Raw genomic sequence first — 7,978 nt, 5'->3', positions numbered from 1 at the left:
TGATTACCTGAAAGAGACCACTGTTCAGCGTGGGATCTCAAAGCTAGACTCTTCAACAGTGAATGCCAGACACTGTTTGAAATCAGAAAAGAATTTTCAAAATGCCTTTATCTCTCTGGTTAACATATTACAACTCAGCTTAGAAGATATTTTCAGAGAGTGGTGACTAATAGACGACAGATACGACTTTAGGCCTAAGAGACTAGACAGGAAACAGTGTTGAATACGGACAGAGCTCAAGACATCACTTTCAGGGTTCTTTCTTCTCAATTTATCCGTAGCCTTTCCTCATCCTAATCATACTTTAAATAAATAAACAAACAAGCAAACAAAAAACAAATAAATGAAATACTGCATAGTGTTCTGGATGCTGGGTTAGGTTGTTAAGATTTTATGACATTTATTCTGGATTTTTCTTCTATAAAGCTGGTTGTTAGTCCATTCTCTTTCAAGGATCCAAAATAAAGATTTTTTTTTCATTGTGAAAAAGTCTTTATTTTAAGAAATAAATTTAGTTAACAAAAAATTTAACAAGTTTCACTTAGCAAAATACACCCAAAAGGAAATCACAGTACAAAGAAAGCTTTAAGTCAAGGCCTCACCAATTCCTACAGTATTAGTATTGTGTCTCAATTCTCAAAACTAACTTTTAAAAAGCTTAAACTTAACCTAAAGATTTTAAATGAAAATATAAACTAGAATGAACATGAGAAATGCTTCTCTCTGCATCAGGGATCTAGCACCGTCGAGTTCTCCAGAAAAGTACATGTCCCCAGTGTGTTCACTGTGGTGTGCTTAAAGATCCACTCAACATTCTTATAAACTACTTAACTCAGATAGCATCACTCTTAAGTATACTTCCAAAAATGTTAATTGAGAAAAGCGGAAGAAAATAGTTTTAGTTTACTCAATATTACATGCTAGAAGAAAAGTTTGCATGAGAAACACTGAAGAGGTAATTTTTTAATCCAGATTTCACAAACTCATGGTGCAAAGTGGGTGCCCCAGCTTCCTCTAGTTATAAACTGCTCTTGACTGCTTATTGGGTGCCTGTGAAATTTTGATTGAAATAACTCAAATGTTCCTACAATACTAATCATATCCACCCATGCTGCTCTGACCGCTGTAGCCACCCTGTAACAGCCACTCACTGACTGGCTCTCCAGGCCACTGTAAGTTGCCTGGGCAGCTGACACACCCATGCCCTGCATCACCTGGCTGCTATAAGCCCCATTGCTAGCCCCTTTTGTTGAATTCAGGAAGAGTTCTATGTATCTGTGCTGCATGTTGGCCCTGTCCTTGGACATAGCTGCCACTGCTTCTTCATGAGTAGCAAACTCAACATCAGCTTCTCCCGTCACTCTTCCATCAGGACCAATCTCAATATGAACTCTCACAGGGTTGAGTGGAGAGAAGAAGTTGTAAATGTCGTTCTCCGTTGCTTTGTAGGGCAGCCCTCTCATGTGGACGCAGTGGCCGGTGGTGCTCTGCACTGTGAACTCGCTGTCTCCGTATCTGTGGTCATACATTCCTGAGAGACAGTAGCTGAGGTCTCTCCCAAACAGGTCAGTGGTGAAGCCATAGCCATCACTGAGGCCACTGTATTCTTCATAGCCCCCATAGGCTGCACTATAGGCACCAGACCTCATCCTATCCAGGCCTGCCTGTTTCACAATGCCAATGTACCTCCGGGCTGTGCCAGGCCTGTCATAAGGCCCAGGCCTCTGCACAGACATAAACTTCAGAGGTGGATCTGAGTATGACCTAACTTCCTCCTGACTGCTCTTGAACACTTCAATATACCTGTGCCCTATTCTCTCCTTGTGGTTCCCTAAAGCTTTCTCAGCTAACTCTTGTGAGGCAAACTGAACGAAGGCCTCCCTGTAATCTTGCCTTCCGGGTCCACAGGTAGTGTGATCCCGTTTGGCACAATTTCCAACCCTGAGAAGAACTGAATGATTTCTTCCTTTGTGCATCCAAATGGGAGTCCCTGAAGCCTCACAAAGCCATCATTGGAACTGTCGGGGCTGTTTGGACCACTGTGCTTCAACACCCAATCCATCTCGGTTCTGTGTGACTTGAACACCTCAATATACCGGTGTCCCATGCTTTCCCTGTCTTTTTTCAGAGCCAATTTTACATCATCTTCTGACTCAAGTTCAACAAAAGCCTCACCACTCTGCCAGCCTTCTCTAGTATAAATGAAATGAACACCTGCGACCCCATCATGAATGGTGCAGTCGGAGAGGAAATTTTGTACGTCCTCAATTGAGCAGGACCAGGGTAGGCCACGAGTTTGACCACATAGCCTTCACCTCCCTCAGGGCCCAGCATCATGGACACTTGACAGGGCTGATGTCACACATTCTTGGGCAATTTTTTTGTAGCTTAAAGAACCTCCACAGATGCCTTCTGTAGGAAACACTTAATGGAAGATAACAAGTTTTCCGGAGGGAAGGTAGAAGTGACTTCTATTTTCAATAACGAACGCAGCTTACGAACCCAAACTCCACCCGACGCCTTAAAAACGCAGAGGGCTCCGGGGAAAGTCCAGGTGCATCTTCTTTTTGTTCTCAACCTTCAGGAAGATGAGGCTCAGTCCTCCTTCCACGACGGAGCCGGAAGGATACAAGATGGTATAAAGATTTTTTTAAAACTTCGTTTGTAAAAATAACAAATTGTGAGTTAAATTGGAGAGTGTTAAAGGTACCTAGGGAATGTACTAGTGACGGAACACTTCCCTAGCCTTTGTAGTGCCTTGGGTTCAATGCCCAGCAACAAGAAAGGAAACAAACAAGAGGAAAATAAATAAGAATGGATCCCCATCCTGTACTGTAACTGGTTTAAAGGTGAGTAGTTGGTGGACAGCAAGATAAATAAACCCTTGGTGTTGCTTTCTTTTAAAACAAAATCAAATTATTTTCTTTCACAAGAAAAAAAAATGATCTGGGTTCAGTAGCACATAGTTCCAGGTTCTGTATTGGCTGAAGCTCGAGAGCTAAAAATGCCGGGGCAACATAGTGAAACTCTGTCCTGGAAGAAGGACTACCAGAAGGGAATATGCATGAAAATCCCATATGCAAACCTTACTTTGTAAGGCAATTTAAAGTGTTTAACTTTTTAAACGATGAATACTAACACACATGAAATGCGTTCTAAGATGGAGCTGAGGTGCTACTCTGTGTCTGTCCTTCACTGGGCGCCATCATCTCCCAGCAGCCTTCAGTACTAACCATTGATAACAAAAAGCATCCCGGTTTTCCCCACCTCTCATTTTGATGTCTGATCTTTTTCCTTCAGTACTGGAGAACTGAACCAAGGACTTCATGTATGCTAGACAAGTGTCCTACTACTGAACTACAGCCCAGTACCACTCTTTGAATTTTTTACTTATTTGGAGGATAATGACATTTTACGATGTAGAGTCTGCCTCTCCATTAACACAGTATTTCATCAATCCCTTTAGGTACATCTTCGATAACATATTTTCACAGTAAGAAGTTACATGTTTGAGTAAGTTATTTTTAGATTTTTTTTGATATCTGTGTTCCTATAACATTTATAATGAAATTGATCTTGTTGGGGTACAATTTTTATACAATAAATAAACTACATCCATCTTAAGTATATAGGATGATCAGTTTTCACGAATGTAGTTGTTAATGTAGCTGTCATTAGTTAAAGTTTACAGTAATCTTGTCATGATTGTCTTATTCATTCTCAATCTCTCTCCTAGATTCAGGCAAATGTTCTTCTTTTTCCTCACTTGGAGTATTTTTGTCTGGTTTTTGCTTGTCTGTTTGTTTGCCTTATTTTTTAGCTTTCTTAGAGTTTCATATGAGTAGAATCATGGTATTTGTTCTTTTGTTTCTAACTTTCTTGCCTAGCCAAAATTATAGTTCTATTTTTATGTATCTAAGTTGTTGTCCTGTTTGTTAATTTATGTTTTGCTTTTCTTTTCACTTATAAAGCAGAATTTATGAGTGATAATCTAACTTTTATTTTGATGATCTTATCTAAAATTATTTGTTGCCTAGTATAGTGAATATCACCAAGATTTCCAATTATCTATATATTAAGCAATTAAAAATTGTCCTACACATTTGAAGCACAATATAAAAATTTTTAATGTTTTCTTTTTTTAAAATTTACATCATTTTTATTCTTTTATAAGTGTTCAGATTGTCTGTTTTCTCTGGGAGTGTATGGTCTACTGTCACATTCATCTGGTGGGTTAAGACATTTCTACCTATAGTGAAAGCTCTCAGCAGCCACAGGCAGCCATGAAGAGCAGATGAGAGCTGAGGGCAAGCCTGCTGAGGAAGAGCAGGAGCAAGTTTGCAGAGTGGGGAAATGGCCAACAAAGGATACAGGGGATGAAAACAAGAATTACCTGTTAGTTCCTGATGGCTTTTACTGTACTGACACAGTTGATGATGGCATCCAAAGTTGCGAAGACTCGTGCTTCACCTCCATGCTGTAGCACAGAGTCCCTCATTTCCAGCCTTGATCTGGGGATCTTCTGCCTAGTAGCCGACAGACTTCTTCAGTTTTCCATAATTCAGCAAAATAACTGGCTCCGTACCCTCTCAGATAACATAGTACATGGAATGATTGTCATGTGGTCGTGGGCAGTAGTTGTTGGGATCAGGAGGAAGTGTGACTTTGGAGAAGTTCTTCTAGATGGATTTTTAGCGTCGATATTGACCATTTTGTTCAAGCTAGATGCCTATCCTTACAGGCCACTTTGACTCTTCTGAGAAGACCTTTCCTTCACTGTTCCACTGTGATACCCATCACGGTTCTGAGTGTGAAGCTCGCCATGCACTTGTTCAAGCTCAGGGACTCATGGCGCTTCCTCCCGTGGATGATATTCGTTTCCTGGACCTCGCACCACATCCGCGATGGAATCTGTCACGGCCTGTGGATATGCCCATTTGGGAAAACTCCTCCTTTGCTCTTCTGGTTTTATGTAATAAGCACATTGTCCCTGCCACACATGTGTTTATTCCTTATGTATTTAACAGGGACCAGACAAGCGATGTCTCCAAAACATGGACTGCGTGTTGATGTCTGAGATGGCTCTAAAAGAAGGAACTAGCTCAGATGATGGTAAATGAAAGACAGCCCATCTTCAAATGAAATTTATGAAACATATACACTTTATTTAGTCTTTATAGTTCATGTGCCCTCTTCTCCAGGAGCATACTCAGGACTTACGCTTCTCTCTTACATGTGTATCTAGAGTAGTATTGCATTTGCCCTAATTTCATGCTGGGTCCAGTGTTGCTGTTGTTTCCTATGACATTACTGGTTTTGTCTTATTAATATTTAATCCATTGTCTAGACATCTGTCTTTAAAACCAGCCCATCTCCAGATCAAAAAGCTCAAAATTCTAGATCACTAATTTATTTGAATTCATATTTTCCTGAGACACCAAGACAGTAAAGAGGACAAAGTGAATAAGATCATGATTAAACAAAAGTCGAGGGCTAGCAATTATTTCATATACGTTGGTCCTGACTGAAGAAACGATACTAAAATGTTTTGTGGATAGTAATTATTGGCAATATCTAAAATAACAGCATTAAATCTAAGTTATGATTTCCGAAATCCATTTAGGATGTGATCATTATCACGTTATCTATAAGTACATCCATTGACATTCATGGGGATGCTTAATATCTTTGCCCAAGAATCTCATACTTTTCACTGATTTGGAAAACATATCTGGATGTTGAGAAATATTTGTTGACAAAGAGCATTAACAAAATAACTGGATCATCACTGAACTTAAAACACAAAACCCGTACTGAGCAATGGTGTCATTTCAGGTGCAGACTGCTGATGGCCACTAAAACTGTGGTAGGGCTGAGATTCAGCTTACACACTAGCCTGAAAGACGTAGGAAATTATTATTTTTTTAAATCCTCTCTGTACTGAGAACTAAAAGACTTTTCAAAATAAACTCATTTTTGGAAAAAAAAAGACATTTCTACTTAAGAGGCTGGAGAGCTGGAGAAGGGCACTTGCTGTTCAACCATGGTGATCTGAATTTAGATCACAGAAGCCATGTAAAACAACACTCTCTGGATGGAGAACTGGATCCAGAATTCCTGATGGTTTTGCAAAAGACCAGAGTTCGGTTCCAATCACTCTTACATGGCTCACAACTACCTGCAACTCCAGTTACAAAGGATCCAATAATGCCTTCTTCTGACTTCTACCCTCATATGTCCAAGCTCATACATAGACAAATAACTAAAAATAAAAATAGCATCTTTAAAAAAGAGAGAGATGATTAAACCTGTAACTCCAGTGTGTGGTAGGTGGAGACAGGGGGATCCGTGGGTTTTACTGGCTGCCAGCCTAGCTCCAGATTGAGTGAGACATTTTGTCTTGAAGGAATGAAATGGAGTGTTAGAATAGGAAGCCAAATGTTCTTCTCTGGTCTCAATGGACACGTACATGGGTGTGTACTTTCATACACACATGTATGCATAAACCGTACCCTCAAACAAATATACACACACACAAGAGATTTCTCCTTAAAAACTTCATCCTCTTACTGTGTTTATGTTTCTCTTTAGATTCTTTGAATACATGGGTGATAGATTTTAAGCACAGTTTGTTCATTGTAATTTGTTAATTAGGGCCTTTATTAATTAATAAAATAATCTATTTTATTTCTGAGGTTTGTTTATTAAATTCATGTTTTTAAAAAATTGTTACATATTGTTTCTGCATCTCTACACCTCCATTTCCTTTTTTATTGGATGCTAGGTATTGTATTATTGTGTTGCACAGCTGAACTTGACTTTTTTTTTCTTTAAATAATGATTAATCTCTTTTGGCTGATGGTTAACTTAACTTGAAAAGCAATTTAATATTCTTGAGTCTTGTTGTTAGTGTTTATGTACAAAGCATCCCCTGGTCCAGGACCAACTTACACCTACTGTTAAAAAGTGATCCACCTAAGTCTAATGAGTCAACTAAGTGTTGCAAGGACGTCTCTACAGAGATTGCTCAGAACTCCATTGTCCTCTAGCCCTTTGAGAACTCTTTGAAGTTTTAGCTAAAAACTTGTTCATAGTTGGTCATTGTCTATACTTATTATATCTATCTATCTATCTATCTATCTATCTATCAATCTATCTATCTATTATCTATCTATCCATCCATCCATCTATCCATCCATCCATTACACCTGGGAAGAGAGACGATCAGCTAAGGAATTATCTCCATCAGTTCTGCATGTGGTCATCGTAAGGCATTTTCTTGGTTGATGGTTGATCTCAGTGTGGGCAGTACCACTTCTGGGCAGGTGGTCTTTGGTTGTATAAGAAAGCAAGCTGAGTAAGTAGTGGCAGTAACCCAGGAATCACCATTCCTCTGTGGTCTCTTCTTCAGTCCCTGTCTTGAGTTCTTGCTTTGATTTTCTTTGATGATGGAGTGTAACTTGTAAGACAAACCAATCCTTTCGTCTCCAAGTGGTTTAGTTCAGTGTTTTTATCACAGAAACAGAAAGAAAGTAAGACAGGCGTATGTCATCATACATGAGAGAGCAGAAAGGATAGATGTTAGATATATAGAGAGATTGGCAGCTATGTTCCATCCCACAGATAAAGACTCCTTATATCACTGTCTCGAGGTTCATCCATGTTCTCTCATATGATGCGATTTTCCTTCTTTTCTATCTGAATAATGTATCAATATCTGCATATACCACATTTCTTTCATTCACTCAACTACTGATAGATACATAGGTTGTTTTTGTGTCTTCACATTTTTGAATATGGTGGTTTGATTAATATTGTCCCCCATAGGCTCATTTTTGAGTGCTTGGTCCTCAACTGGTGAAACTGTTTGGAAAAGAGTGGCCTTGTTGAAGAAGGTACATCACAAGGAGTGGTCTTTAAGGTTTCAAAGGCCCATGGGATTTCCAGTTAGGGCTCCCTCTCTCCCTCTCCCTCTCCC

General features: G+C 39.4%; 2 pseudogenes; one reads left to right on the top strand and one right to left on the bottom strand.

The window, feature by feature from the left end:
• Window positions 1-477: 477 nt before the first annotated feature.
• Window positions 478-2,337, bottom strand: LOC114620821 (annotated as a pseudogene).
• Window positions 2,338-4,373: 2,036 nt separating this feature from the next.
• LOC114620706 lies at window positions 4,374-5,077 on the top strand (annotated as a pseudogene).
• Window positions 5,078-7,978: the final 2,901 nt, after the last annotated feature.

This window comes from Grammomys surdaster, unplaced genomic scaffold (genome assembly GCF_004785775.1).
Source record: "Grammomys surdaster isolate TR1022 unplaced genomic scaffold, NIH_TR_1.0 170, whole genome shotgun sequence".
Taxonomy (NCBI): domain Eukaryota; kingdom Metazoa; phylum Chordata; class Mammalia; order Rodentia; family Muridae; genus Grammomys; species Grammomys surdaster.
The sequence above is the reverse complement of the archived record's forward strand: the minus strand, read 5'-3'. Positions and strand labels throughout refer to the sequence as shown.